This window comes from Elephas maximus, chromosome 10 (genome assembly GCF_024166365.1).
Source record: "Elephas maximus indicus isolate mEleMax1 chromosome 10, mEleMax1 primary haplotype, whole genome shotgun sequence".
Lineage (NCBI taxonomy): Eukaryota > Metazoa > Chordata > Mammalia > Proboscidea > Elephantidae > Elephas > Elephas maximus.
In genome coordinates, this window is record NC_064828.1 from 18,288,127 (window position 1) to 18,309,493 (window position 21,367).

Sequence of the window (21,367 nt, forward strand, 5' to 3'; positions counted from 1 at the left end):
GATGCTACGAGTCTGAAGAAGAGCACTCAGTAGTCCTTAAATCTTGAGTTAGACCTTGAATTAAGTTTTATGTTTGTCACTTGCCAGCTATGTGATCTTGGGCAAGTGACTTAATTTCTCTTAGTTGTAATTTCTACTTCTTTCTTCCTTTTGGCCTTTTTTTTTTTTTAAGCAGGGATGTGAAAATGTACATGAAAATATTTTGCAGAACTCTACAGTTGAAATGAACATAAGCCATTCTTTTCTAGTGACTGTCAATCTCTTTTCCTATTTCCACAACATTCACATGTATAACACACTCCTATTACATCATGCAATAATTTTTAATGGGAATAGTAAGAAGTGGGAGAGAAAATGTATGCCTAGAGGTATATTGTGAGTAGGGGCTTGGTTAGGTGAAAACCACTGCATAGAGACTACCACCCTTCCCACCTCCAACTGGATCACACCTAGTTGAGACTTTCTCCACAGAAGAAGCTTGTGGAGGGTGAAAAGGGCCAAAGACACATGTTTTCAGATTTGTAAAGTTTTTGAATTGTTGTTGTTGTTAGTTGCCATCAAGTCAATTCCGACTCATGGTGTCCCCATGTGTGCAGAGTGGAACTGCTTTAGAAAGTTTTTAAGGCTGTGACCTTTTGGAAGCAGATTGTCAGGCCTTTCTCCTGAGGTGCCACGACCATATGGATAGTTGAGCGCTGAACTGTTTGTGCCACCCAAGGACGCCTGTGTTTGAACTAGGGTGCCAATCTTTTAAAAGAGAGGGAAGGCCCTTAATGACATAGTGGCTGCGACAATGGGCTCAACATACAATGATTGTGAGGATGGCGCAGGACTGGGCAGTGTTTCGTTCTGTTGTACGTGGGGTCATTATGAGTTGGAACTGACTGGATGATATGTAGTAATAATAACAAATTTTAAAATTCAGAGATTTCACACAAAACATCATATTTCTGACTTCTCTTGAAATATAGACTTTCTGGCAAAACCAAGCCTGCATTCTTGAACGCCAAAATTCGACTGGAGCTAAATAGTGGCTGCCCTTTTAGATATAGCATGCATTCTCAAGTTGGTGTCATTTATTTGTGTCACCTGCTCCGTTACCAACTGAGTTTATCATCACTGGTCTAGACTATCATAGAGTCATTGTTACTAGAGCTGAAAGAGACCTCAAAACACCAGTGAGCCCTGGTTTTGCTTTTAGTCAGGTGGTGGCGGGGGGGCATTTGGCTTCCCCATTTAACTGTAAAAGCCTTCTAAATTAAATGACCTTCCCAACCTCACTCAGGCGACACTGATGCAGGAGGCAGTGGAAGAGGCCTACTGGAACTGAGGTCAACTATTGCTTCTTGAAGGAGCCCTGATGGTGCCGTGGTTAAGAGCTTGGCTGCTAACCAAAAGGTTGGCAGTTCAAACCCATGAGCCACTCTGCGGGAGAAGGATGTGGCTATCTGTTTCTGTAAGGATTTAAGCTTTGGAAACTCTGTGGGGCAGTTCTACTTTGTCCTATAAGGTCGTTATGAGTCAGAATCACTCACCGGCAGTGGGTTTGGTTTGAGGTTTGGACCACCTCTCGCATTTCATGTGGGAGACCCAGGTTCTATTTCAGCCAATGCGCCCTCATTATGCATAGCCACCACCTGTCCTTCAGTGGAGCCTTTCATGTTGCTATGATGTTCAACAGGAGCCCTGGTGGCACAGAAGTTAAACAGATGGGCTGCTGACTGGCAGTTCAGACCACCGGCTGCTCCTGGGAGAAAGATGTGGCAGTCTGCTTCTGTAGACATTTACAGCCTTGGAAACCCTACAGGGTCACTATGAGTTGGAACCCACTGGAAGGCAGTGGTTTTTTTTGGGTTATGATGCAATCAGGTTTCCGAAGAGCTTCTGGACTAGGCGGGTTATGAGGAAAGGCCTGGTGATCTATGAAAAATCTGCCAATGAAAACCCTACAACATTCACATCGCATCGTGCATGGGGTCCCCATAAGTCTGGCCAACTTGACAGCAGCTAACAACAACAACTACCTTCCAGAGAAGGGCTTTCTCTGAGCACGTGCATGCTACCTCTCAAATGGTCTATCACAGTTTCTGAAGCCGAGACAGTGGAACTGTTGTGCAGAAAGGCAACACCTTAGACACACCAAGCTTTTCAAGCCTCACTGCAACCCGTCCAACTCCGGAACAGGCAACCTGGAGTGTGGCTGACCTGGCCCGGCCGCCAGCCCCGCCTGGGCAAACCTGAATTTGGAAGCGGGCTGGAAAGACTGTGAGTAGGGACAGCAAGTGTCCTTGACCCCCTGGAGGGGGTCCCACGATAAGAAACCCTCAGGGTTTTTTGGTGTTGCATGGGAAAAGAGGATGAGGGTGGGAAGGTGGGGAGAAAAACATGGATGGAGAGAATTGCTTTTTTCCTTCCTCCAGGAAGAGTTTTTGTGTTTTGGGGGGCACATGGGTTTGCAAGGAGGTTTTCATTTTCTTTCTTCCTGGTTCTGGGATTGGTGTGTTGTGCTATTGCTGAGTGTTTGTTTTGGCTGCGGGAGGAAGTATGGACAGCGGAAGGAGGAGAACAAACATAATTTTTTCAACAGCCGGCCTGAGAGGAACAATAAAGCGGAACAGGAGACAGCATGACTGCGTTGGATTCACGAGCCTGCATCCCTGAAGCCTGTGGCCACGGAGGAGCGGGAATTTGCGGAATTTTAGAGTTGGAGGGGGTTACTGTAATCACTGCAGAGAGCTCCATCGAGCTGTGCTTTGCGATTCTGGTTTATAGGCTTTGGTAGACTTCTTCTCTGGGCATCAGCTTTTCCCCCAGCTCCTCCCACCCTTTCTTGAAAAGCCAAATACTCAGGCAGCAGGCACTTTCCAGTTAGGAGGGAGCTCACCTCAGGAGTGCTTCTTCTTCTTTCTTTAGGTAAAATAATATGAGATGACCCTCATCATTTGAATATTCCAGAAGAATTCGGTTTTATCTTTGGTTATATATTTAGGAATTTTAAAAAACTTAGTAGCATCTGAAGACTTAAAATCTCAAGTGATTCTTTAGTAAAATTCTCAAAGAATACTCTTTTAATTTTCTGTTACTTTCAAGACCAGTTAAGGGGAGGGGGGGAGAGACTACTATGCTACTATGTTGAGGCTTGGTGGGCTTCAGAGATAAGGCAGGAGGGCTCAATTCTGAATGGAAAAAGTACAGATCGCCATCGTGGGTTTATGGTTAGAAAAGCTCCATTTGATGTGGATTTATTAGAAATCATTTAAACACATGTCAGAGGTGGCCGAGGTGCAGTTCTTCCTAGAGATTACAGTCATGCTTGCACAACTATGTGAATATACTAAAATTTTTTCCCTAAAAGGCTGGGAAGAGAGGTGAAATTCCTTTGTTGGGACCACTGCTAAAAAAGCCCTGGAGCCTTGACTTAGGTTCGACCTGTTCCCTGGAGCTCTGGGAATGAATGTTCCTAAAATGGGGTGGTGTTTTCTGAAGGATTTCTTATAGCTTAGAAAAGAGTGTTTTTTTTTTAGCAAAAACTTAGAAAGCCACCTAGATATTAGGTAACAGCTTTGAATTAAAAGCTGTATTGTTATCTTTGAAACCCTAGATTGCTTACAGAGATATAATGTACTTTTATTCTCTCCTGCTTCCATAACTGATAAGGGAAATAATGTGTGTGTGTAGGGGTGTGTGGGGGTGGGTGGGCCAGCATCAGTCAGAACACTTAGAGAGGTTACTAGAAATAACCACTGCTTTGTTAAATGGTAGCACATCTGTATCAGGTAGACATCTCAGATAAAGCCTCGTTTCATTACAGTTCTCAGGGTGGGTCTCCAGGGCAGATGGAAGTGCTAGGTAGGTTGAAGGTAGAGGGAGCTTGTGAATGGCAAGGCAATAAATGTGTGACATACCTGCCCTCATATCTCTAACTGCTATCAGCAGGTGTGTCTGGCTGGCTAAGGTTTCCGGTGCTATGAGTTCTCTGGATCCCTGCTGAAACCATCGCCTTGAAAACTAGCCACTCTTTATGCCTAAAGGTACTGCACGTCGAGCTTAGGTCCTGTTGCTGTGCATAAGGGTGGGTATACCCTTAGTACTGTCTCTTGACCCTTTAATTTTCATGTTCGAACACACAGAGAAATCTCTTTTGGGAAATTACTATTTTTCTTAAACAGTACTGTGTCTATTTAATGTTTGAATTATTGAGGGAAAGTGGAGGAGAGCTTCACCAAGGAAGCTCTTACCTAGTATCTCGGTGGCTTTCTAAGTTTTTGCTGAAAAAAAAAAACAAAACTCTTTTCTAAGCTACAAGAAATCCTTCAGAAAACACCACCCCAATTTAGGAACATTCATTCCCAGAGCTCCAGGGAACAGGTCTCACCAAGGAAAGTGAGAGTGGACTCTGGCACAAGTTCTGGAGAAACTGTGTTGTTTCTGCTGAGCCATTGGGAAAGCCACTTGACAGCTGTGTGCCTGGCTTTCACCTTTCCGTGTCTGCGCTAAGGAAAGATCTTTATTATAGTGTAGATTTTCTGAGATGGTCCTAATTTTGGATATTTATGATCTCTATAAATTAAATACCAGTGAAATGCCAATATTTCAGTATTTTAGTATCTAAATAATATGTCTTAGACTACTTTTTTTTTTTTCCCCCTTCAGGGAAGTCTTCTGCCCCCACCTTAAAAAAAAATATTGAGATATAACTTATATACCTTAATATTCACTCATTTAAGCCACACAGTTTAGTGAATTTTAGTGTATTCACATAGTTGTGCAAGCATCACGGTCATCTAAATTTAGAACATTTTCGTCACTCCAGAAAGAAGTGTTGTACCCATTAACAGTCACTCCCCATTCCTGTATCTCCTCCACTCCTTCCCCACCCCCAGCCTCAGGCAACCACTCACCTACTTTCTGTCTCTACAGATTTGCCTATTCTGGACATTTCATATCAATGGGATCATATAATATGTGGACTTTTGTGACTGGCTTCTTTCACTTGGTATCATATTTTTGAGGTTCATCCATATTGTAGCATGTATCAGTACTTTTTTTTTTTAAAAACATTCCTTCGTAAGGCTATACTACATTGTGTTTATCCATTCATCCATTGATGGACATTTGGGTTGTTTTTGATTTTTGGCTGGTATGAACAATGCTGCTATGCATTCATGTACAAGTTTTTGTATGAACATACTTTTTTTTTTCTCTTGGATGTACACCTAGGAGTGCAATTGCTGGGTCATATGGCAACCCCATTTAGACTACCCCTTGCGTCCAGAATTCGCACAACGCTTTTGTTCAGGATGATTTTGGATTCAGAAAATACAGTCACTGAGAATATAGCTGTCCTCACTTTAGTTCATAGAAGAGTGGGATTGTGATTCCTAGAGAATGCCAGGCCCTGCAGCCTGGGTGACCTCTTCAGTGTTTATGGAGCCCTCGCGGTCAAGACACCATCACAGCAGTTGTGGCAAATGGTCTCTAAGTGATCCTCACCTCCTGGTGTTCAAGCCTTTATGTAATGGCCCCTTAAATTGAGCAAGGCATGTGACTTGCTTCTAACCAGTAGAATATGACAGTGGGCTGTCCATCCTGTGATTATGTTACATTATATAAGACTCCATCTTAGCAGACTAGAGACTCTCCTTCTGGACTTGATGAAATAAGCAGCTGTGCTGGAGAAGCCCATGCAGTTGGCCTTTAAGACCTGAGGACAGTCTCCAGCCAATAGCCAGCCTAAAGCTGAAACCCCAGTCATACAATTGCAGGAGGTGAATCCTACCGAGAATTGGAATTAACTTAAAAGTAGATTCTTCCCCAGTTGAACCTCCAGATGAGAACACAGCCTGGCTGATACCTTGATTGCAGTCTTGTGAGACCCTGAGCAGAGAATTCAATTAAGCCATGGCCAGACTCCTGTGAGGGAAATTGTGAGATAATAAATGTGTGTTGCTTTATGCTGCTACGTGTGTGGTAATTTGTTATACAGCAACAGAAAACGAGTGCAGAAGTCTAGGGTTTGTTCCATTATATTATCTAGGTTTTGTTTTTTATTATCTGGGTTAGGTGCCACTGAATTTACCGGTCAAGGCAGATACCCTGTTTATCAGTATGATTATCATAAAAGAATCAAACTGCCATAGAAGTTTAGGTATGCGCCTGGTGGTTGTGAAGTAACCTGTACCTCTGGGGTGTACAACCTACTCCTCATTTACTGACTATCTTGTTATCCTGTATTTCGCAACCACGACAATAGCAAAAAATCTACTGACTATTTTGAGCATTAACAAGGTGATGGGCATGGTGGCAAAGGCTGCAGAGCTTCCCATCCCTCATAGAGGGTCTCCAGGTGACCTCCAGAAGCTGGGCCCTGCTGTCCTGTGCCCTCTGCTCCCTCCTGCAGGAGGGGTTGCCACACTCAGCTGCCACGCTGGTCAGCCCCCTCTGTGGCCATAGCCTCGGGTGTACACTCAGGCAGCATGGAGCCAGTGGGAGCCTATTCTGGGTTCCCAGCTTTGTCTCCTCTGAGCCTCCTTCTCTGCAGAAGAATAATCTATAACTGGACTCGTCACAGTAATGAGCATATCAGTAAGTCTTAGCTGTTATTTTTCTATGATCATGTTTTCCAAATTGAAAAAAATCATTTGACAAAACAGTTAAATGGGGAAAAGACAGTCTTTTTAACAAATGGTGCTGGCATAACTGGATATCCATCTGCAAAAAATGAAACAAGACCCATACCTCACTCCATGCACAAACACTAACTCAAAATGGATCAAAGACCTAAATATAAAATCTAAAATGATAAAGATCATGGAAGAAAAAATAGGGACAGCGTTAGGAGCCCTAATACATGGCATAAACAGTATAGAAAACATTATAAAGAATGTAGAAGAAAAAAACTAGATAACTGGGATCTCCTAAAAATCAAGCACCTATGCTCATCCAAAGACTTCACCAAAAGAGTAAAAAGACTACCTACAGTTTGGGGAAAAGTGTTTAGCTATGACATTTCTGATCAGCACCTGATCTCTTAAATCCGCATGATATTGCAAAAACTCAACTGCAAAAAGACAAATAACCCAATTAAAAAAAATGGGCAAAAGATATGAATAGACACTTCACTGACGAAGACATTCAGGTGGCTAACAGATATATGAGGAAATGTTCATGATCATTAGGCATTAGAAAAATGCAGATCAAAACTACAATGAGATTTCATCTCATTCCAAAAAGGCTGGCATTAATCCAAAAAACACAAAATAATAAATGTTGGAGAGGCTGTGGAGAGATTGAAACACTTATACACTGCTGGTGGGAATGTCAAATGGTACAACCACTTTGGAAATCGATTTGGCACTGCCTTAAAAAGCTAGAAATAGAACTACCATACGATCCAGCAATCCCACTCCTTGGAATATATCCTAGAGAAATAAGAGTCTTTACATGAACAGATATATGCACACCCATGTTTATTGCAGCACTGTTTACAATAACAAAAAGATGGAAGCAACCAAGGTGTCCATCAACGGATGAATGGATAAATAAATTATGGTATATTCACACAATGGAATACTACGCATCAATAAAGAACAGTGAGGAATCTGTGAAACATTTCATAACATGGAGGAACCAGGAAGGCATTATGCTGAGTGAAATTAGTCAGCTGCAAAAGGACAAATATTGTGTAAGACCACTATTATAAGAACTTGAGAAATAGTTTAAACTGAGAAGAAAACATTCTTTAGTGGAATGAGAGGGGGGAGGAAGGGAGGGTGGAAGAGGGGCATTCACCAATTAGATTAAAAAAAAAATTAGATAGTAGATAAGAACTACTTTAGGGGAGGTCAGCACAATTGGACTAAACCAAAAGCAAAGAAGTTTCCTGAATAAACTGAATGCTTCGAAAGCCAGCGTGGCAGGGGTCTGGGGACCATGGTTTCAGGGGACATCTAAGTCAACTGGCATAATAAAATCTATTAAGAAAACATTCTGCAACCCACTTTGAAGAGTGGTGTCTGGGGTCTTAAACGCTAGCAAGCAGCCATCTAAGATGCATCAATTGGTCTCAACCCACCTGGATCAAAGGAGAAGGAAGAACACCAAGGACACAAGGCGATTATGAACCCAAGAGACAGAGGGCCACATGAACCAGAGACTACATCATCCTGAGACCAGAAGAACTAGATGGTGCCCGGCTACAACCAATGACTGCCCTGACAGGGAACACAACAGAGAACCCCTGAGGGAGCAGGAGAGCAGTGGGATGCAGACCCCAAATTCTCGTAAAGACACCAGACTTAGTGGTCTGACTGAGACTAGAAGAACCCTGGTGGTCATGGCCCCCAGACCTTCTGTTGGCCCAGAACAGGAACTATTCCCAAAGCCAACTCTTCAGAGGTGGATTGGTCTGGACAATGGGTTGGAGAGGGATGCTGGTAAGGAGTGAGCTTCTTGGATCAGGTGGACACTTGAAACTATGTTGGTATCTCCTGCCTGGAGGGGAAATGGGAGGGTGGAGGGGGTTAGAAGCTGGGGAAATGGACATGAAAAGAGAGAGTGGAGGGAGAGAGCGGGCTGTCTCATTAGGGGGAAAGTAATTGGGAGTGTGTAGCAGGGTGTATATGGGTTTTTGTGTGAGACTGACTTGATTTGTAAACTTTCACTTAAAGCACAATAAAAATTATAAAAAAAAACAAACAAAAACAAATGGATGGCCTGAAAACAGGAAAAAAAATTATTTTTGCATAATGCTGATTTTCACATAAGGAAATTCCTGGTCTTTGGAACCCAGCTGAGTAGGTCACTGAGGAGTGGGTGTAACGCCTAAAGTGGGAAAAGATGAACGGCAGAGGGGAGAAACTGAGTTCTGCCTGGCTGCTTGACTCATAAGGGGCACATGCATCTCTAGAAGCCCTATCCCAATAAAAGTCACCAATCAGATTTACAGAAGAAGAACAACCAATATAATGAGTGCTGCTATTTATTAGGGGAGTCCCTGGGTGGTGGAGATGGTTAAGTGCTTGACTACTACTGAAAGATTGGTAGTTTGAACCCACCCAGGCAATCTGCTTCAGAAGGGTCACAGCTTTGAAAACCCTATGGGACAGGTCTACCCCACACACGTGCAGTCACCATGAATTGACTAGCTATCAACTAACAACGATATCAACACTATTTATTAGAGGGCATTGGTGGGTAAGTGGCAGAGCTCTCACCTTCCATGCAGGAGACTTGGGTTCCATTCCTGAACAGTGTACCTAAAGTGTAGCTCCCACCTGTCTGCTAGTGGTGGCTTGCATGTTCCTATGACACTGAAGAGATTTCAGCATAGCTTCCAGACTAACAAAAACTAGGAAGAAAGGCCTGGCGATCTACTGAAAATCAGCCAAGGAAAATACCATACATAACAACACTTAGATTGTGCAAGAGGTCGCCGTGAGTTGGGGGCGACTTGAGGCAGGTAACAACAACTATTTATTAGGTACTGTGGAGGTGGGACACATGCACGAAGCTGAGGTCCCGCTCTGATAGAGTTTATAGAATAGCTGTAATTATTCCAGGCAACTGTGCAGGGATAAGCTTGAGCTTGCACTTATTTAGCCACATAATAACCAAACAACCCCTGCCTGGTGAACACTGGCTCTATGTTTAGAACCCACCTAGGAAGACGCCATCTTTCTTAGTCATCTACTTATATAGTTAACAGTACTTACTCTCCGAAATTTTAACTTACTACCTACTTAAATCCCTTGTTCTTTAGCTAAAGCCTGTGTTCTTCTCTACCTGCCTCAAAACAGATGGGGACAGCTGTTGAGGTGAATTCCACGGCCTGTCTTGGCATACCGTTTTGTTTTGTTTTGTTACATTTAATTCCTGACTGATTTAAGCGAGGACAGTAAACTGGATTTTGTCCTGTGGCATAGAAACACATGTGGAATGCATCTTTACTTCCTCGGTGATCTGTCTTCGATTTCATACACTGTAAAGATGACTCAATGTGCAATAACTGGTATGAAAAGTCATGCTGCTTATAACATTCAGCTGAGTATCTAACCAGCCTCACCTCAGATGACTTGTAAGTTTCCTAGTTAGGGGAATGAAGCAGCTGAAACCGATGGGAAATGAATGCCTGATACCCAGAAAAGAGTGGAAGATTGGAGTGACTGAAATTTCTATCTTCCCATATCTTACACCAGTAGTCTAATGAAAAAGCAAAACGTTGTTTGGTAGAGATGGAATCAACTGTGCTTCTCTTTATATTCACAACAACGCTACATTTTAGTCATAGGGAGAAGAGAGAAAATGAATGGAGCCATTTTTTAGGTGATGTACACAATAGAACTCCTTAGAAGCAAGGATGGCGAGACTACGTCTCACATACTTTGGACATGTTATCAGGAGGGATCGGTCCCTGGAGAAGGACATCATGCTTGGTAAGGTAGAGTGTCAGCAAAAAAGAGGAAGGACCTCAGTGAGATGGATTGACACAGTGGCTGCAAAAATGGGCTCAAGCATAGCAAGGATTGTAAGGATGGCGCAGGACTGGGCAGTGTTTCGTTCTGTTATATGTAGGGTCACTATGAGTTGGAACTGACTTGAGGGCACCTAACAACAACAACATAATAGAACAAGTTCTGTAGGAAACAAGCAAAAATTCCTTGGACACAGTATGGGTAGCTCCTTCCATGAATAGGTTTTAATCGGTTTTCTTTGTTTTTATTTTCTATGTTGACTAAAAAAAGTGTGCTTATACTCTTTCAGAGCAAATAAGACAGTGAGAGATGTTTATATCTATGGAGCTGATTTCATTTACTTTTGACAATTATTTTCATTTACTGTTGTCAATGGAGTATTTTTACCTCTCTGGGATGCTGGGACGTTGTGTTATAATGTTGCCCTGCTTCCCTGTTTCACTGCCCACATCTCTCTTTCTATAATAGAAGCCCTTGATACTCCACTTGTTGGTCTGCACTTACTGTTCGCGGCTGCTGGTGGGAATTTCTTCCACGGCAAGTACTATCTTGGCTGCTCTATCCAGGGCCTGGGTCCTTGGTCTGCTTGAGTTGGGAATGTTATTCTGCTAACCCTAGGTTCTGCCGTAGTAATTCCAAGTATTTCACAGATACTTTGCATAAAAGCATATACGTGTTAGTTTGGACCCAAACAGAAATGAGCTAATTTGACAGTATAGTTATAAAGTCAGATGTTCTGTGGAGTAAGTAAGTGTAAGGTGCAGGCACTGTCGTGAGGACTAAATTGAGACCAAGGTGATTCTAAGCATTTTGCTGTTTTTCTCTCCTTCCTAACTATAGGATTCTCTAGATAATTTTTGCAGCATTAGCCCTGCCTATTCCAGTTCATTCTGTGCTATTACTTGTTGTTCATGTATTAAATGCCACATTAACACCTCCTTGCTGCGTCCACAAGAAATGTCAGTGACTTACCTAATTTTTTTTAGCTAATTTTCAACCTAATTCACCTCTGAGCTTTGTTCAGCTCTCTGTTTACTTTCTGAATTCCCCTTGTAAGCGTCTCTGTTCAAGTGACTCTTAAACTAGAGGCATGCAAGGAAGTACATGCCCCAGTTGTTCTTGTTTTACTCAGAGTTGCTCATTCTTGCGTTCATTGAACAATCACGCCACTGCGTGCTTGCTTGTTTTGCACCAATCACTGCGCTAGGTTCTGAGAATACAAAGGTTAATAAAACATTAGTCGGCAACCTGAAAGAACTTCCGAGGATGGAGATAGGCATGCAAGCACATACTTATAACATGATACAAGTGCTTCAGCAGTCTAGGAGCACTGAAGGAGCCTGGAGGGGTCAGACAAGGTGGCATTTTGGCTTGGTTCTGACAAATGCAAAGGGATTTGTCACATATGTAGGTATGAGGGGGTGGTAGCTGACAACAGTGTAGAGGCATGAAAAGGTCATGGTTGGTTTGGAGAATAGTGAGAAGTTGGGTGTGGCTGGAGTGTAGGGTGTGCGTGTATCTGTGTGTGTAATAGATTCTAGAAGGTGAGCTGGGGGTGAGGGAAGTTTGGAAACAGAGTGAGAAGGATGTTGTAGTTTAAGTGTGGAATTCTGACTTCATCCTGTAGTAATGTGGGGTGGGGGACAGCGGAGGTCCTACAACAGACTCCTAAGCCTGATTAAAAAAACAAAACAAAACAAAACAAAACTGTAGCCATCGAGTCAATTGCGACTCATAGCGACCTTATAGGACGGAGGAGAACTGCCCCACAGGGTTTCTGAGGAGCAGCTGGAGAAGTTGAACTGCCAACCTTTTGGCTCTTAATCACTGCACCACCAGGGCTCCTAAACTTGATAGGGGGATAGTGTTCATAGAGGTGTTTAGATGAGACTAGAGTTAGGAGACTAGAAGGGGCCCTGGTGGTGCAATGGTTAAACGCTCAGCTGCCAACCGAAAAGTTGGCGCTTTAGGCACTAGCACTGTGGGATAAAAGACCTGGCGATCTGCTCCTGTTAGGATTGCAGCCTTGGGAGCCCTATGGGGCAGTTCTACTCTGTCCTGTAGGGTTGCTGTGGGTCAGAATCAACTCGATGGCACACAACAACAGCAGGGTTGGGAGAGATAGGTCAGAGGAACGTTGTATGAAAAGTCATCTAATGCTGCCTAGAGCAGGCGGCTGCTGTAGAATCCTTCAAAGTAGAGATGGTATGAGGCGCTTGCAATTGGGCTGGAAGTTAAACTAAGTCAAGGGGAGGGAAACGCAGAGGAAAGGCTCAAGCTAACTGATGTTTCAGGGGGAGAATGGTCAAGAGTTTGTGACAAATGGTGTGTGAAGGACGAGGGAGGGGCAGTGAGGGCGGCTCCTGGACTCTGTTCTTGGGAGACTCATTGGCTACTGCCATTATTAATTAAAATAGAAGTTTTGTTTGGGGAGGTGGAGGAAGGTGGTATAGGAAGTGTATCTAAAGCCCCAGTTGCTATCCTCTTGGTGTTCCCTCTGTTTTTGACTATGACTGGAGTAGGCTGTTACAGGCTGGTTTCAGTTCACTTCATGCTGAGAGCATTTTTCCTGATGGAAGTGCCCTGAGTCTTCGCTTTCTGCCCTGGGGCTCACAGGTGCTAAAACGTGAGAGGGAGTTAACACCCCTAGGACAATCTCAACCAATGTGCAGGATCCAAAGGATAAATATTCCCAGTTCCATCCTTTGGGTGGCTGATCCCAACAGCCATTCTGTACTTTTCCAGGAGTGCCTGGCAGAATCACCAGAAAACCAAAGCCAAACCTGTTGCTGTCGAGTCAATTCCAACTCATAGCGACCCGATAGAGCAGAGTATAACTGCCCCATAGGGTTTCCAAGAAGCGGCTAGTGGATTCAAACTGCCGACCTTTTGGTTAGCAGCCATAGCTCTTTTTTAAAAAAATTTTTATTGTGCTTTAAGTGAAAGTTTATAAATCAAGTCAGTCTTTCACACAAGAACTTACATACACCTTGCTACATACTCCCAATTGCTCTCCCCCTAATGAGACAACCGGTCCCTCCCTCCACTCTCTCTTTTCGTGTCCATTTGGCCAGCTTCTAACCCCCTCTACCTTCTCATCTCCCCTCCAGAGAGAAGATGCCAACATAGTCTCAAGTGTCCACCTGATCCAAGAAGCTGACTCCTCACCAGGATCCCTCTCCAACCCATTGTCCAGTCCAATCCCTGTCTGAAGAGTTGACTTTGGGAATGGTTCCTATCCTGGGCCAACGGAAGGTCTGGGGGCCATTACCACCGGGGTCCTTCTAGTCTCAGTCAGACCATTAACTCTGGTGTTTTTATGAGAATTTGGGGTCTGCATCCCACTGCTCTCCTGCTCCCTCAGGGGTTCTCTGTTGTGTTCCCTGTCAGGGCAGCCATCAGTTGTAGCCGGGCACCATCTGGTTTTTCTGGTCTCAGGCTGATGTAGTCTCTGGTTTATGTGGCCCTTTCTAGCAGCCATAGCTCTTAACCACTGCACCACCAGAGCTCTGGCAGAATCACATTGGAACCTTAATAACACACTTTCTTGTTGGTTCTTCTTCTCTTGTCTCACTCTGTCTACCTCCATACTTCTGCTCCCCAGGATCATTTCTCAAGTAGACTACCTGCATGTATATTCTTGTTTCAGGCTCTCCTTTTGAAGTAACCCAAGCTAAGACAGGTGAGCTGTTTGGTTTTGATGTGTTATGTCTGTGGTGTTGCCTAGGCCCTCTGCTTGCATTTTGGGGGCCTGGTGCAGGCGTATAAATGGTGGCTCACATCCTGTATGCCTAAATATTAAATATGACAAATCAAGATAACGCATTGTTAAATAGAATGTTGTATTCTCTCACTTTGTAAAAATGCCTGCAAATGTTTAAATGTAGAATTCTTAGAATTCTGCGCCAGAATGTGGCTGTGTGAAAGAGCCGGCCTACAGTCCTTTTTGTCTGGGCCCAGGTCCATGGCTCACCCCCTTCCCTTTCTACCTCTGTCTCCATCACATATTAGGTGTGGACACACCAGCCTGCGTATCTGAGCTCTGTGCACATCCCCAACAAAGAACTTCCCTGAAACCTACCGATGTGTACAACAGCAGTACAGTTTGCCCTCAGGAGAACCAGCCTGGGAAAGAGGGCTGTATAGGCTTTGGAAGTGGGCTCAGGGCCACTTTAGTTGGAAATTCCAGGGTCCTGGCCTGGAGCACTGGTGACCCAGTGGTTGGCAATTTGAATCTACCAGCTGCTCCTTGGAAACCCTATGGGACAGTTCTGCTTTGTCCTATGGGGTCGCTATGAGTTGGGATTGACTCAATGGCAATGGGTTTTTTGGGGAACATGGTCTAGAAGTAGGGTCATGGTCTCTAGGTGGCAGGTGCCATTGGCCCCACAGAGTCCTCACTTTGTGGAGATGGTTGCAGCCAGAGGAGAGCCACGGTGAGGCCCTGTCGGTGGTGGTATGGGTGGTGTGGCCATGGGGCATCCTAGTGGAGCGGTTTAGGAGGTGGTTGGTAACATAGATCTGGGGCTTGGAGAAGCTGGGACTTGATATAAATATTTAGAAGTTGGTAGCATATGGATTGTCACTACAGTGGGAGTAGATGGGCTCAACCAGGGTGGTGAGGTAGCGTGAGCCGAGAAGAAGGTCTAAGAACAGAACCCAGGGGGTGGCTGGGGAGGTGGAGCCAGGGAAGGAGGCTAAGGAGGAACAGCCTCTAGGAGTGACTCAGAATGTTTCATCTCGACATTTTAAAGGATTTTTATTCTTCTAAGCTAAAAAGGCAAACATAAATTAACGTCTAAAGCCCCTCAGTGTCCTATGTATGTAGCCTCTTATATCACTGGTCACATTACGTGGGGACTACTCATCAGGCTGTCTGACTTTGAGGACAAGGATTTATTTTATGATTCTGATATTCAACGTTCGCATGAAACAGAGTCTTGCCTGGGGAGAAGTATAGTGCCTTTTTGAAGTACCAATGTGACATTTGGAGCCCTGGTGGCACACTGGTTAAGAGATTGGCTGCTAACCCAAAGGTTGGTGGTTTGAATCCACCAGCTGCACCTTGGAAACCCTATGGGGCAGTTCTACTCTGTCCCTTAGGGTCGCTATGATTTTGAATCAACTCGATGGCAACGGGTTTGGTTTTTGTTTTTTTTTTAATGTGATGCTTAGACAAAGGATATTATGTGATCGAGGGGGAAATCCCTCAAAAACCTCAAACCCTCATGTTTCTAGGTAGTCATTTCCTTAACTGTAATATGGAATTATTAATATCATCATTGGTTTATTGTGAGAGTCAAATGAAACAATAGATAGGGAAGCACTTTGACAAAAATTAAAGATTCTATACTCGTTTGGGTTGGGATACAAACGTAGTGTGGTGGGCTGATTCTGATACTTTCTTTTTGAAGAATCTCAAATAGAAATTCAGTGCTCTGGAAGGGCTTTGTTGTTAGCTGATATGCAATCAGCCCGTGACTCATGGTGACCCTGTGCACAATAGAACAAAATGTTGTCCGATCCAGTGCCAGCCCCATGATCGATTGGGGGTCAGACCATGGTGATCCATGGGGTTTTCATTGGCCAATTTGTAGAAGCAGATTGCCAGGCCTTTGTTCCTAGTTCATCTTAATCTGGCAGCTCTACAGAAACCTGTTCCGCATCATAGCAACATGCAGGCCTTCGCTGACAGATGGGTGGTGGCAGAGCGTGAGGTGTGTTGCCTCAGGTAATGGAACCTGGATCTCCTGCATGAAAGGCAGGAAGTCTACTACTGAGCTACCAGTGAATGTCCTGGAAGGCTTTAGTGATCAGCTTATCTGACTCATTGCTCAGATAAAGAAAAAGAGGGTGCAGAAAGGGAAAGGGACTTGCCCCAATTTTTGCAGCTATCTAGTGTCAAAACGGGGCCATACCAAGGCCTTTTGACTTACTCTACTTCTACTATTGTAGCACTTTATTCACACCATTGTGTGAGAGGGAAAGAAAAGGGAGGTAAGCATATGAAAGGTGTGACAAAATCATCTGTCAGGAAAGCAACAGAGAATGAGTTTTGTGACATTGTGGTTTAACAACAGTTCTACTCTCAGTGTGCTGCGCTGCCCTCTGGTGATTACGGCCACTATCCCTGTCATAACCAGGCTCTTAATGAATGATGGAAGACTAGACATTGGGACAGTTGGAGGAGGGGGAGTTGAGGCATAGTTCCCATGGGATTTTATGATATTGGGAAAGAAAGAATTAATATGTAATTATAAATTATCAGGTATACGTAATTAAGTAAATGATTAAGTGTGAATAATTAAGTGAAGAATTACTCTAGACTACCTTTATGAGGACAGGGCAACACCTGGTTTTCACCTTACATAGCACAGTATTTGGCCAATAGTTGGCACTCCACAGATAGTTACTGAGTGAAATAATAGACGTAAAAATGGCTAAGAAGGAAAAATGCTTGTTGCGCTGCAGCTGGTTGGGTGGAGACGGTCTAACCTGGTCTAGGGGCACAGGCAAAGTTCCTGAGGAGATGCTGTTTAAGCTGATATGTAAATCAGTTGACCTGCTGAAGAAAGGCAGCAGGACAGTATGTGAGCCGGCTCATAGACAAGGGGGAGCCTGGTTCTGAAACTGAGAGAAGTCTAGCAAGGGCAGTGGCCTGTGGTGGGCCTAGAGTGGCACCTCAGTTTTCTGTTGCTGTATAGCAAATTATTCTAAAACTTTGTGGCCTAAAACATGAAATATTTGTTATCTGAGAGTTTCTATGGGTCAGGTATCTAGGAGTGGCTTAGCTGGGTGATTCTATCTCAGGGCCTCTCATGGGATTATGTTCAAAGTATCCATAGGGTCTGCAGTCATCTGAAAGATTGACTGGGAGTAGAGGATCTGCTTCCAAGAAGGCTCACTTATGTGGCTGTTGACTGGAGGCCTCAGTTCCTCATCCCATGATTCTCTCCATAGAGCGGATCGCACATGGAAGCTGACATTCCCCAGAGTGAGCAATTCGAGAGAGAGAGAAAGAAACAGAGAAAGGCAGAAGCCATGATTCCTTTTATAACCTAGCCTTGAGCAAGGATATGAGGTAAGGGTCTAGCCTTGAGCAAGGATATGAGGTAGGGGTCATTGGGGGCCATCTTGGATGCTAGATACCAAAAATGGTAATGAAACAGGGGCCAGATGGTATAGGATTTTTAGACTATGTTAAGGCTTTTAGACTTTATTCTAAGGACAGTCAAAATATTTGCAAGGGTTTAAGCTATGAGTCGGAGTCGACTTGATGGCAGTGGGTTTTTTTTAGTGATTTTAAGTAGGGTCCAGCCACAGGATTAGAGATTTTGGGACAAGTCAATTATCCCTGAAGTGTGCAAGGGAAAGTCGCAAGATGGAGACATGACCCCATTGGTAGGGCCTGGTCGTTCATTAGTTCATTCAGCCAGTATTTACTGAGGAGTTTGGATGTACCAGGAAATGTGCCAGGTATGGGAATACAGAGGTGGACAAGACCTACTCATAACCTGATCTCCTGGGACTACAGTCTAAGGCTGGATAGAGGTAAGCAAGCAGATAATTACTCTGCTGTGTACTCACTTCTATAATGAAGCAAAGTATGGGGTGCCCCGAGAGCACTTAGCACATAACACATTTTTGGGGAGCCAGAAAAGGATTCCTTGAAGAAGTGCCATCTAAGTAGGGCCATGAAAGATCAGAAGGCAAAGGAAAATGTTCCAGGCATTAACACAATCTGGGAAGTAAAAAACAGAACGGTTAATTTGGGGAACTGAAAGTACTTCAGTATGTCTGGACCCTAGATTAGAGGTGGGTGTGGGTGGAGGGATGAGCAATACAAAGTCGGTGTGGTAACTGGGGTCACGGCAGGATGAGCCCTTTATTCTTGTTAAGGAGTTTGATTTTTGGGGGGGAGCAAGAGGAAGTTACTAAAGTGTGTTAAGAAGAGGATAGACACAGTGTGTTAAGAATAGGATAGAAACTTTAGAATAACTACTGTGATTGCAACATGGACTGTAATTTGAGACCAATACAGGTGCGAATCCATGGTGATCAAAACTGGGAGTAGTGAGAATTGGATTAAAGAGAATTTTAGGAGATGAAGTAATAGGATTTGATGATTATTCATTTGGGTGGTGAGGAAGAGGAAGTCTAGGGTAACGCCTAGGATTATGGTTTAATCGTCTGAATTCTGGACAGTGACCAGGACTGGCACTAAAGAAGGCAGAGAGAGGCACAATTATTGGAACTGAGATACAAGGTGTGGGCTGTGTTTATTTGATCCAGTTATTGAAATTCGGCCACAGGAGTAGAAGGAGACCATCCCTGAGATGGTTTTATTCTCAGCCTTCTGAAAGCTAAAAAATATGTTTCAGACTCTGTGGAGAGGAGCAAAAAAAAAAAAAAAAAATGTTTCAGACTCTGTGGAGAGGAGCGGGGAGCCTATAAATGTGAAATAATTTCTTCTCACCGTGGACTTTGGAGGGCAGAGAATGAAACAGTTCCTAACAGCTACAAACATTTTCTGCAATTCAAGAGAAAACCAGTGATGAAATCTCAAACATCCTGGAAGGCAATAGAGTGAATCCCGTGAGGTTTTATACGGTCGTGAAGGGAAAGTCAATTATTATTTAAAATATTTTACCAAAAACATTCTAAATGACAAATCGGCCTCCAAAGAGAAACTAAACTACTTACTGGTCTAAATGTCTCCTGTTTATAAATGCATGTCATTTGTCCTATACTTATCAAGTTTCTCAGGGGAGAGTTGAATTAGTGATGTAATCCATTTAAAAATCCCGATTTCCTGGATAATATTTCTTGGAATAATGACCCAGCAGCCGCAGACAACCACTGCGCTTGCGTGGATATCATAACATGATGGCAGGCCTGACTTATACAGGAGGTCAAGAGTTAGAATTATGTCAAATAGAGAGCTGAACAACTTTCTGATTGCTTCCCTCTTCACTCCACTTTATTCCAGATCGTACCTACTCCCACTGGTCCTTTTATACGCCAAGCTAGTCTGATTGATCTGCTTCTCTTTCGTCCTTGGCTCCTACAGAAACCGCTAAAATGATTTCCTATGAAGTTATAACTGTATTTCTCTAGAATCCCAAGCTCCACCTTTAGGTTCTGTTGAATATAGGCTTAGAGTTAAGTCTTATTTTGGATAATTTTTTTTTTTTTTAAACTTTCTTATTTTTCTTTCTTGTTTGTGTCAAGCAAGTCCTTGTCTGTGGTCCATTATGTGATTTTATAGAAGACATTTTTAGAGACTGGTAGGGTCTTTCGTGGTCCTGTTTAGATGGCACTTCTTCAAGGAATCCTTTCCTGACTCCCCAAAAGTGGTTTTCTTGAGCTTTCCCCACCTCTTATGCTGCTCTCCAGACTCGGTCTCCCCTTGATTGCTAATGCTTGACTCTCTGCCTTTTAGGAGGAGACCCTGTATGCAGTCACAATTATCTTGACTGTGTTTTGTTTTCAAAAAATGACTCTGCAAACAGACCTTGCGCTATAATCCCTTCTAAAATATTTGTGCTTGAGACATTTTGTAGAGAAGCTAATCTTTGGACAAAAGTGAGTTTTTGCAGATAGTTGCAATTACTGAGAATTATTGGATGGAACGCAAGCACCTCCTGAGCCAGTTGCCCATGTTAAGAAGCTTGTCCCGTGGGGCAGCTGCCCTATAACCAACCTTGAATCAGGCTCACTTAATGTGGAGCTAGTAACTCACTTGTGAACTTGCTCCACCTATGAAACTGGTCATTTGAGCTGTCTTTAACAAACGCACAGATAAAAACAATTCTATTAAACACCATTTGGTCATAACCACCACCAACCTCAAATATCTTTTTTTTTTTTTAATAACTTTTATTAAGCTTCAACTGAACGTTTACAAATCCAATCAGTCTGTCACATATAAGTTTACATACATCTCACTCCCTACTCCCACTTACTCTCCCCCTCTTGAGTCAGCCCTTTCAGTCTCTCCTTTCTTGACAATCTTGCCAGCTTCCCTCTCTCTCTATCCTCCCATCCCCCCTCCAGACAAGAGTTGCCAACACAGTCTCAAGTGTCCACCTGATATAATTAGCTCACTCCTCATCAGCGTCTCTCTCCCACCCGCTGACCAGTCCCTTTCATTTCTGATGAGTTGTCTTCGGGGATGATTCCTGTGTCAACAGAAGGTCTGGGGACCATGGCCGCCGGGATTCCTCCAGTCTCAGTCAGACCATTAAGTTTGGTCTTTTTATGAGAATTTGGGGTCTGTATCCCACTGATCTCCTGCTCCCTCAGGGGTCCTCTGCTGTGCTCCCTGTCAGGGCAGTCATCGGTTGTGGCCGGGCACCAACTAGTTCTTCTGGTCTCAGGATGATGCAGGTCTCTGGTTCATGTGGCCCTTTCTGTCTCTTGGGCTCTTAGTTGTCGTGTGGCCTTGGTGTTCTTCATTTTCCTTTGCTCCAGGTGGGTTGAGACCAATTGCTGCATCTTAGATGGCCGCTTGTTAGCATTTAAGACCCCAGACGCCACATCTCAAAGTGGGATGCAGAATGATTTCATAATAGAATTATTTTGCCAATTGACCTAGAAGTCCCCGCAAACCATGTTCCCCAGACCCCCGCGCCTGCTCCGCTGACCTTTGAAGCATTCATTTTATCCCGGAAACTTCTCCGCTTTTGGTCCAGTCCAACTGAGCTGACCTTCCATGTATTGAGTGTTGTCTTTCCCTTCACCTAAAGCAGTTCTTATCTACTGATTAATCAATAAAAAACCCTCTCCCACCCTCCCTCCCTCCCCCCCTCGCAACCACAAAAGTATGTGTTCTTCTCAGGTTTACTATTTCTCAAGATCTTATAATAGTGGTTTTATACAATATTTGTCCTTTT

The 21,367-nt window shown here is 43.8% G+C and overlaps 1 long non-coding RNA gene across 2 annotated transcripts in view; it reads left to right on the forward strand.

Annotated features, from left to right (window-relative positions):
- The first annotated feature begins 2,170 nt into the window (after window positions 1–2,170).
- Window positions 2,171–21,367, forward strand: part of LOC126084271 (uncharacterized) — a 62,380-nt gene continuing 43,183 nt past the window's right edge. The window contains exons 1-2 of one of the 2 annotated variants that reach the window (XR_007519010.1): window positions 11,631–11,883; window positions 13,583–13,727. This is a non-coding gene — a long non-coding RNA (uncharacterized LOC126084271). Of the gene's footprint in view, window positions 2,266–11,630; window positions 11,884–13,582; window positions 13,728–21,367 lie in introns of those variants that run through there. The other variant, XR_007519011.1, reaches the window with a different exon arrangement.